Genomic DNA, 9,792 nt, shown 5'->3' with positions numbered 1-9,792 from the left:
CAAGAAAAAACTTTCAGTAAAATTATATCAAAAATATTTAAAGTATTCATATTTCCAAGTAAATTCCTCTAAAAATTACCAACCAAATGCAGAACAATAAAATCCCCAAGAAATTCTTCAAGTCGGAAAATTTTCAGTGTAAATCCTCACGAAATAAATCCCCAACAAAATTCGTAGAACATGAATCCCCATATAATATCACATATAAAATTATTTCTAGATAAATTTTCAAGTAACTATTCCTAGCTAAATTGGATAAATTTGAAAATAAGTTTATCTAGCAAATTTTTTTACTAAATAGATTTTAAAAAAAATTCACTACTTGCGAATTTACTTATGAAAATGGTACTTGCAAATCATTTTCCCCAAATAATTCTCCAGGTAATAATTTTATTAAAATGGCGCCAAATTTACATACCAATTTTTCTGGAAAAATTATTTTCCCATGTAAAAAAGATTAGAATTTAGGAATTTCTTATTTCCGCATGAAAATTCGTAGCAAATTTCTGCTGAAATAATCCTCAAGTAAAATCTCCAAGTAATTTATAATTTTCTAGTAGTATATGTTGTGACAGTTGGTAGATGGGTTGACATGTATTACTGTTTTGTAGTTACTTGTTTACATTTATGTTTTGGAATTGGTCGTATGATTCTACCAGTACACAACATTTGTGTATTGATACTGCACTTTCTTTTTCTTCGTGGAGTACATGGCATATGTTAGTGGCTTCTACATCGCAGTTATGAGAAGCAAGAAATCTTATTCCAAAAGTGAGCTACTTCTTCTAGGCTTCCATGGATTCTTCCTTATCTCGTTGCCCATCCTCTCGGACATAGACATGTTTATTTTAGACTTAAGTTTTCTTATTGGGGTTGGATGCCCTTATTCTCCATACTCTAGAGTTTTGGTATTATGGCATTCATATTCTAGGAAATTAAATTCTGCAAATGGGTTCTATTAAATGATTTAGTTTATGGGAACCTAATCCTTTAATTTTTCTAAAACTATTTTCCTAGAATTTTATATCATGACTTGTTTCTTAAAGTGGTTTGATGGGTTTGGTTTGGGTTGGTAGTTGGTTCTCCCACTGAAGGGTTCGTGTGGGTGGTGATCAGAGTGGGTCAAGGTCATGACAAAGTTGGTATCATAAGACTAGGTTCTTTGATCTTGTGGTACCAAAATGAGTCTAGTAGAGTGTTATAAAATTGTACGGAGACGTATGTATTTTTCTACAAGAAGCTACATGGCCTTAGGAAATTATCGCTCCTTTCTTCCTTCATGTTATAGCGTGATTACAATTGGTATCTGGTGATCCAAATTGGTATCTATGTCCATTCACTCTTATTCCATATATGTTTGATACTAGACACAATTGTGTGAGGACAACAACTCCAATAGTGGAGCCAACAACTCAAGGATGCGACAAAGGCAGAGGTAGGGGCCGGGGGAGAGCAACACCTACCAGGGGTGGAATTGAGGCAGGGACTGGACTAGGGAAAGAGATCCTTCCCCAATCTAGAACCATGGTGAAGTAGAGGTTGAGATAGAGATCGAAGAGCATGATGAGATATAGGTGAGGACCCAAGTTGGGGTCGCATATCTTCCTTCTATGTTTTCTAAGGTGGTTCAAGAATTGCTATCTTTCCTGAGAAGGTTGGCAGGTACTAGAGCCACTCCTATTATGTATACTACTCAGGCTCATGTTACTCGTCCTATAGTTACTAAGATCCCTAAGATAGATAGAGTCTTACTCATTGATATTTTCTTCCGTCTATTACTAGGCCCTGTATTGAGTAGAATGTTACATGAGATGCTGACCAAGTTATTGAAATTAAATCCCAGTGTTCTACAAATTTGAGAGTGAGGATGCCTTTGAGTTCATCTTGAACTAATGTGAGATGTTATTTAAACTAGGCATTATGTTGCAGGATGGGGTTGAGTTCGGGACTTTTCAGCTTTAGGGTGAAGCAAAGCAGCGGTTGAGGGTTTTTGTGGAATGTCGATCATCAGTTCTGCCTCAGGTAACTTGGACCCAATTTCATGATTGGTTCTTAGAGAAGTATGTATTGTGTACCTTTATAAGAAGGATGAATAATTTATGGCCCTTGAACAGGGAAGCATGTCTTTATCTACTTATGAGGCTAAGTTTCATGCCTTTTCCAACTATGTTATACAACTTATGAACATTAAAGAAGAGAGGATTCACTTGTTTGTCAACAATTTAAGTTCTGAGTTGTAGGTATTATCAGTACACATGGCCTCAACTAGTAAAAGTTTCAATGAGGTGATTGACTATGTGTAGAAGCTAGAGGGTGTTCGACAAGTTGGGAAGGCCAAGGCATTAGCTTAAAGGCCCAAGCATGAGGTCAACTACAATGGTTATTATTCAAACGGTTCTGGTCAGCAAGTGTATTTAGCTCATCTGATTCAGTCACATATGCCCGCTTTTACGTGTGGTTGTTTAGGGGTTCCACAGTAGTCTCTAACTCAAAGTGGTTAAGGAGCTTCTCATGCATCAGTTAGCAGGTCCTCACTTGACCACATATGATTTAAGTATGGTGATCATGGACGCTTCAAAATGGAATGCCCTCACTGGTAGACAGTTTTCCAAGTACGACAATATATATGAGACCCCGTGGTTCTTTGGCATAATATGCATATCATTGCATAAGTGTATGCGGCTTATATGACTTGGTATATCATTTCAGGAGAATAATGTTGAAAAGGGGAGGAAAAGAAATCTAAGAATTAGACTAACGTTATGGGTCAAGGATGCCCTTAAACAAGTTCGAGTTAAAGAATGACTCTTTTAACATCCCGCCCTTTCGGAAAGTTCAAGTTATCCAGTACCTTTGGGGTAAGACAAAGAGTGTCTTATATGCTAAGAAGGGTGTTTTATAAGGTTATATAGTCGCCCAATGATCGTAAGTTAAGTTTTGAAGTCAAGCAAGTTGGGAAATAAAGAGTTGGCAAAAGTGAGAGTAAGTTTCTTTGATAAATTTTCTTAAATTTGGGTTAAATGTCTCGGAGATTATATCCCAATCTATAAAGCTTTAGAAGAACTCCAATATACTAATTGAAGGTCTACGAGTCTACTTTCCAATGCACTAAACCATTTGTCCATACAACTTCAGAATTGAGAGATATTCATATTTTTGTGAAACTGCACAAGCAGGCACGTAAAGGTGGGTCCCCCGCCCTATGTCGATTTAGCTTTATAAGATTTGGTTTCCCTTCGTTTAAACTCATTTTTTGACCAAATAAGACGAAAACATTCCTAAATCCTCTCTAGAGGTTCCCCTATCATCCAAGCAAATATATACAAGATTTCAACGTGGATTCACTCTCTGAATGTTCATAGAGATTATGTTACTTCTTTCCTCCTCGTTGATTGTGATTTGAAGTATTCTTCGTGGTGAGGGAGTCTCATTTTTAGGTGGTGTTGTTTCTGTTTGGAGGTAATAATTCTCACCCTTCATTTTATTGAGTAAGTCCAAGTTATAGCTATGTTATTTAAGCAAGAAAACGAATAGACAACTGGAAAATTGTATTTTTATAGTTATGTGATGTTGGGCTATTTTTGAAGTATTTTCTGATGTTGTTGTTACTGGAATTTTTGGAAATTAATTGTTTCTGTGTGGCTGTTGTTGATATGAGTCTGGAAGAGAAGAAGAAGTATAGATGGGTAACTAATTGTAAGATAAATAAGTGTAACGTTGATTCTATTATTGCATTGTGATTTTCAAATGACTTATTCTTGGTTCAACGTCTTGTGTTTGAGGAGACTCTTTGTAATTGAGGAGATATGCTACAATACTATAAGCTCCATCAATTTTAAGTTAAGATTCTTCCCTTTTATTCTCTTATTGCTTATGAAGAGAAAGACATGATTCCAAGCGTAATTATTGGACGAACGCACAGGGTGGTGATTGAAAGCCGTAAGTTCGAGTTATTATGGTTATATTGAACCATCATAGGAATGTATTACATATATTGTTTTTGGATTTATTGGTTTGATGACTCATGATTTGGATTTCGTTGTGGTTATTTTGTGGTTGGAAAGGAAGGGTGTGGCGATACACGGAGTTTTTATTATTGGCATACTCTCTTTGGTTATTGTTGACTATTGCGTAGGCTTCCACTTGTTAATAGCTTTTGCAAAAATTTATGTTACGTCATTAATTTGGGGTTTTAATTTGGAGAAGAAAAGGTAATGAAGCATACATTTAAAATGCGCCTGGTGAGCTAATTACTCTGCTAATAAGCTCTAAATTGCTACTTTGACCCTGACGTGTTAATATTCTGCCTGTAATGGTTGTGTGACATGACTTCATGTAGATTACATACTCTAAGGAAGGGCTACAATCCATATTAATACTACAGGACCCAGAATTGAGGTATGTTAAGGCTAAGTGTTACTTCCTTTGAGCATGAATTTTTGAATCCTAAATAGTGAAAGGTTGTTTTACTATTCTATTGTTAGAAAGACCTTCTGTGAAAGGCATTAGGATTGCAGCTGGCGTATTTTTGTGACTCCATTATGTTGATATTCCACTCGTTCGGTTATATAGGTTACTCGGCGTTTATGTGTCATTTTGTCAATTCCCTTGATTGTAGGTCCGTGTGTATATAGTATTCTTCTTCTTTAGGTGTTGTAACATAGAAATATTAGGGAGGAACATTAAGAGTTTGAAATCAGTCCTTCTTCCTCGCTACTTTCTTCTTTTTTGAAAACCTTAAAAATAATTTGTCGATTTCCGAAACTCCTAAATGTAACTCGTATGTTTAGACTACTAAAGGACATGTTTTTTTTTTAAAATACTTTCTTTTACAAATTACTAAGGAAACATACATAAAAACTAGGTGAAGCACCTTAAATCTTTATGAACATTCTCATGTTTAAGTTACCTTTCTTAATTTGATTTAACTGTTCTAGTTAAATCTACAAGCATATGGTTATACGAGTTTTTTACATTTGATACGAAAATGTACGAGATTATGAGGACAAGAGTACCAACGAGCCAATATTGGTAACATGATTCAGGTAACGAAAATGCATTACGAATCCATGACATTACATGATATGCATTCTACTTCCGAGCTATAATCGGAAGGTATGGGGCCTATTGCCTATATTTATACGTATGAGACACAGATGGACACAAGTTGGCGAATATGATGCCGGTTCGCTACCAGAAGGCACCACCATTACTATCACTTGGTTGGGTATGACATGCATTTGCATCTATATATATGTATTCACGACATACGATTATGCGAGCATACCATGCATAATTAATTCATATAACGTAGGATGTCAACCATAGGGCTATCAGAGTTTCTGTTTTAGGTGGTATCTTTATTACCCTTTTTATAGCAGTTATTTATGAGTATATTTTCTGTCTTACATACCAGTACATTTTTATCTGTGTTGACGTCCCATTGCCTGGGGACACTGCATTTTTGTTTCATGTGTGCAGGTCTAGGTAGGGATTCTAATTGACCCATCCACTATGATTCGTGATTCAACTGTGAGTTGGTAAGCTCCACCTCTTGTTGGAGCTTTCATAGGATGTTTAATTTTGTTGTACAATTTGGGTATAGTCAGGGCCTTGTCTCGACTAGTGCTTATGATACTCATAGAGGCTATTGTGGACACAATATTCTGGGTTTCTTTCTGTCATTTCCAGTTTCTAGCCACATAGGGTTGGCATGTATAGATATGTATGTATGTGTGTATGTTCTCAATTGTGGCCTCGTCGGCCAGCTAGTACTTTATTAATTTTTTGGCTTGTCTACCTTTGTCTATATGAGTTGTTATTCGGGTTATGACCCTAATGGTCCAGGCTTAATATTTTAGATGTTATGCTGCCCGACATTTTAGGCCCTCAGTTGGTATGTTTCAGTAGCTAACTCGATTGCATAAGGTATCGAGTGTTAGTCACGCCTCCCCTAGTTCGGGGCGTGACAATATACTACAGTAGTAGTCCGAAGAGGTAGAGGTAATAATTGTAGAGGACGTTTACATTATGGTCGATGAGTTAATTAGAGAGGCCGAGAAAATGGTAATGTAGAGAGAGGAGTGGTGCAACTAGGTAGAAGGACTATCTGTAATGATAATATAGCTTAGTGTTACGCTTTTCTGAGAAGGACAAAGGCTGAGGTGTCAAACACAGTGATAACATGTACTATTCTTGTGTGTGACCGAATGACTTCTATTTTACTTGATCTGGGTTCCACTTATTTATATTTATCTATTAAACTTACGTTGGGACTTGACCTGAATTGTGGTATCCTTGATTCCCCGATCTATGTTGCTACCCTAATTAGAGATTCTATAGTAGTAACCTATGTGTATCATACTTGTTCTGTGATGTTTATGGTTCCGTAGACTTAGGTAGATTTACTAATATTGAATATGCTAGAGTTTGATGTTGTAACACCTCAATAATTGGAAAGTTGAATAACAAAGGAAAAGTTTAGTTTTGGCACTAGTATTTGGATCTACAAGTCCTATCTACAGACTGTATGAGGTTTGACGGGTCGTATAAAGGTAGTCATAGAACTTGAGTTGAATTTTGGAAATATGAAGTCTCTGATGTATGACCGATGAATGGACATGACGAACCATAGGATTTCTGACAGGTCATAGGACTAATCTGTATAGTGATCTAGACTTGCTGAAATTTTGGACTTGGATTTGGATTCTATTGAGGGGTCTATGGTCCGTAGAGTAGACGACAAATCGTAGAATGGTATCGTGGGAAGTCAGATGAATTTTGGTTTTATGAAGTTTGTTTCATAATATAGAGTTGGATGCTTCTCCTCCTAGAAGTGCTTAGCTCGAGATTGCTTAGATTGACTACTTGGATTGTTGAGTTCTCATGCTCCGAGGACAAGGCCATTAATGTTCCTTTACTATTTTTGATGTCTTTTGTTTCATACTTGTATGTGGTGTAGGGTTACGTCTCAATGTCTCTCATGGTGTTAGAAAGGCTTGTATCAAACTTAGTAGTATTCCGCAAATTGCTTATGAACTCTGTTGGTATCTTTTATGTCATTCTATGATTTGAGACCTATATTGATTATATCTCTTAAATTGTGCTTCATTACATTATTCGTATGTAAGTGGCTTGTTTAAGGTCTCTCGGGATATTATTCGTCATGTCACGTTTAGGGTAGCCTTTGGGTCGTCACAAACTTAGTATTCAAATCATCAGGTTTTAATTTGAAAGATTCTAGGATGTATGAAAAGCCGCATTGAGTAGAGTCTTGTTCATAAGTGTGAAGTGCGCCACATTTATGAATAGAAGACTTCAAAGAGTTTAGGAAACTTAAATTCTTTCACTATTCTAAAGTGGTGTCACAGAGTTCATAGTTATAAAGATATTTCTCCTAACTCTTGTCCAATGAATTTCAAGATATGCCTCATCGAAGAGTTAATGCAATAAGGAATGTGGAGACTGAGGTTCTTCAAGTACCTGTTGATCCTTTGGCCAAGCAAGTGAGTCATGCCAAATTTCGAACAACTTTCCAAGTGTTGGTTCAAGCTATGACGGCCCAAGCTAATAGAGAGGCCATTGCTCCCATGAATCGAAAAATGGGTACAATAGTGATAAGGCTAAGAGACTTCACTAGGATGGATCCCTCGGAGTTTCATGGGTCGAAAGTTGATAAGAATACTCAAGAGTTCATTGATGAGATTTATAAGATAGTGGAGATTATGAGAGTATCAATGGTAGAAAAGGCAACATTGGTCGCTTATCAACTCAAGGATGTTGCTCAAGTTTGATTCAACCAATGGAAGGAAGAGAGGGCTATTGATGCAAGTCCTCTTGATTGGGAGAAATTCAAAGGAACTTTTCTTGATAGTTTCTTTCCTCTTCATATGAAAGACACAAAAAGTGCTTGAGTTCATTAATCTTCATCAAGGAAATATGAGTGTGAAGAAGTATTCTTTCAAGTTCTCTCATTGGCTAAGTATGCTTCAACTATGGTTGCCAACTCTAGGGTAAGGATGAGTAAGTTCTTGTCGGTGTGTCAGAAATGGTGGTTAAGGAGTGTCGTACCACCATGCTGATTAAGGATATGGATATCTCATTTTTGATGATACATGTCCAACAATTTAAAGAGGAAAAACTAAAAGAGAAGTCTAGGGAATCAAAGAGAGTAAGGACCGGTGATGGTGACTTTTCTCATTCTAGGTTTGGTGGAAATGGTCGTTCTCAATTCCGACAAAAGTTCTTTGGTCATGGATCGTCAAATGCTCCGGCTCCTAAGTTCACTAAAAATAGAGTGTCTAACCCTAAGCCTCAAGGAGGTGGTGGTAATGAATCTTCTATTCCCGTTTGCCAAAGGTGTGGCAAGAGTCACTCAGGAAAATCCTTAGCCAGTACAGATGATTGCTTTAATTGTGGTAAGAATGGTCACAAGATAAGAGATTGTATGTTGCTTGCCACTAAGGTAAGAGATGGTAAGCAGGCTCAACCTAGTGGTTATGGTTCGGGTACTCCTCGTCATAATAAATTTTATGCACTTTAAACTTGAAAGGATCATGAGGGTTCTCCCGATGTTGTGACCGATATGTTGGAAGTTTTTCATTTTGATATGTATACTTTGATCAATCTGGGTGCTACATTGTCATTTGTTAGAGGAGTAGATTCTATTGTTGCTAAGAGAGTTCATAGAAATTATCATGTTTATGTTTCTCATAGAGTCACTCATGTTGATCTTGTAGAACTTGATATGTTAGATTTTGATGTTATTCTTGGAATGGATTAAATTCATTCTTGTTATGCTTCCATAGATCGTATGACCCAATTGGTCACATTTCAGGGTCCGAACGAGTCTATCTTAGAATGGAAATGGGGAAATTATGCTCTTAAGGGTCGGTTTATATTTTGCCTAAATGCTAGAAAAATGAATTCTAAGGGTTGCATTTATCATCTTGTTAGGGTTTGGGATACATATTCCGAAACCCCTATTCTTGAGTTAGTTCTGATTGTACATGAGTTTCCAGAAATATTTCGTAATATTTCATAGTATATATATTGTAAAAAATTAAGACCTCATGAGAAAGAGGGGGAAAATGAATTGAAGCTTTACGTACACAATTAAGCAGTTATGAAAATGACAAGGGGAAGACTTTTCATGTTAAAATAAATAAATAAATAAAATGTCATTTGAAACAGACATTAGACCCTTAGAGAAAGGCATCTATCTGGAGGCAAATTAAACACTCTTCGCAAGAGTTTCATTAATTATTTTTTTCAAAATACTTATAATTTAGATTAGTAAAACATATATTTAATTAAAGGGACATTTTAGCAATTTGAGTTTTGACTTATGGCCTATTCATTTTAAATATAATAATATATCATATATATAGATAAATATCAAATTATTTTGAGCTTGTTTTTACATACAGTAACACATATTAAGACCGCTTCATAACTAAAGTGTCAAATGAGAGGATTGGATTGAAATTAGATATATTAAAATGTGTTGAAATAGATATTGGGTTGAGTGTTGATCCGCCCAAGTTTACTTTAGCTCAAATGAGCTAAAAATCGCATTGGGTCAAGACCCGTCTAATTTGATCCGCTTGTTCTCAATAATTTTAACATACCGTTATTTAACTTTTATAACCACAATTTGAATTTCAACTCAATTTTTAAAAAAAAGTTACAAATAGATAACTAAATTTTAAAAGATATAAAATAAATAGTAATTCATACATTTAATATAGGAATATACATTATTTCAATGCAAACAAAGAGTCTTAAAGCGAA

The sequence above is a fragment of the Solanum verrucosum genome, unplaced genomic scaffold (assembly GCF_900185275.1).
Source record: "Solanum verrucosum unplaced genomic scaffold, falcon-dt-bn FXZP01000111.1, whole genome shotgun sequence".
Taxonomy (NCBI): Eukaryota; Viridiplantae; Streptophyta; class Magnoliopsida; order Solanales; family Solanaceae; genus Solanum; species Solanum verrucosum.
The sequence above is the reverse complement of the archived record's forward strand: the minus strand, read 5'-3'. Positions refer to the sequence as shown.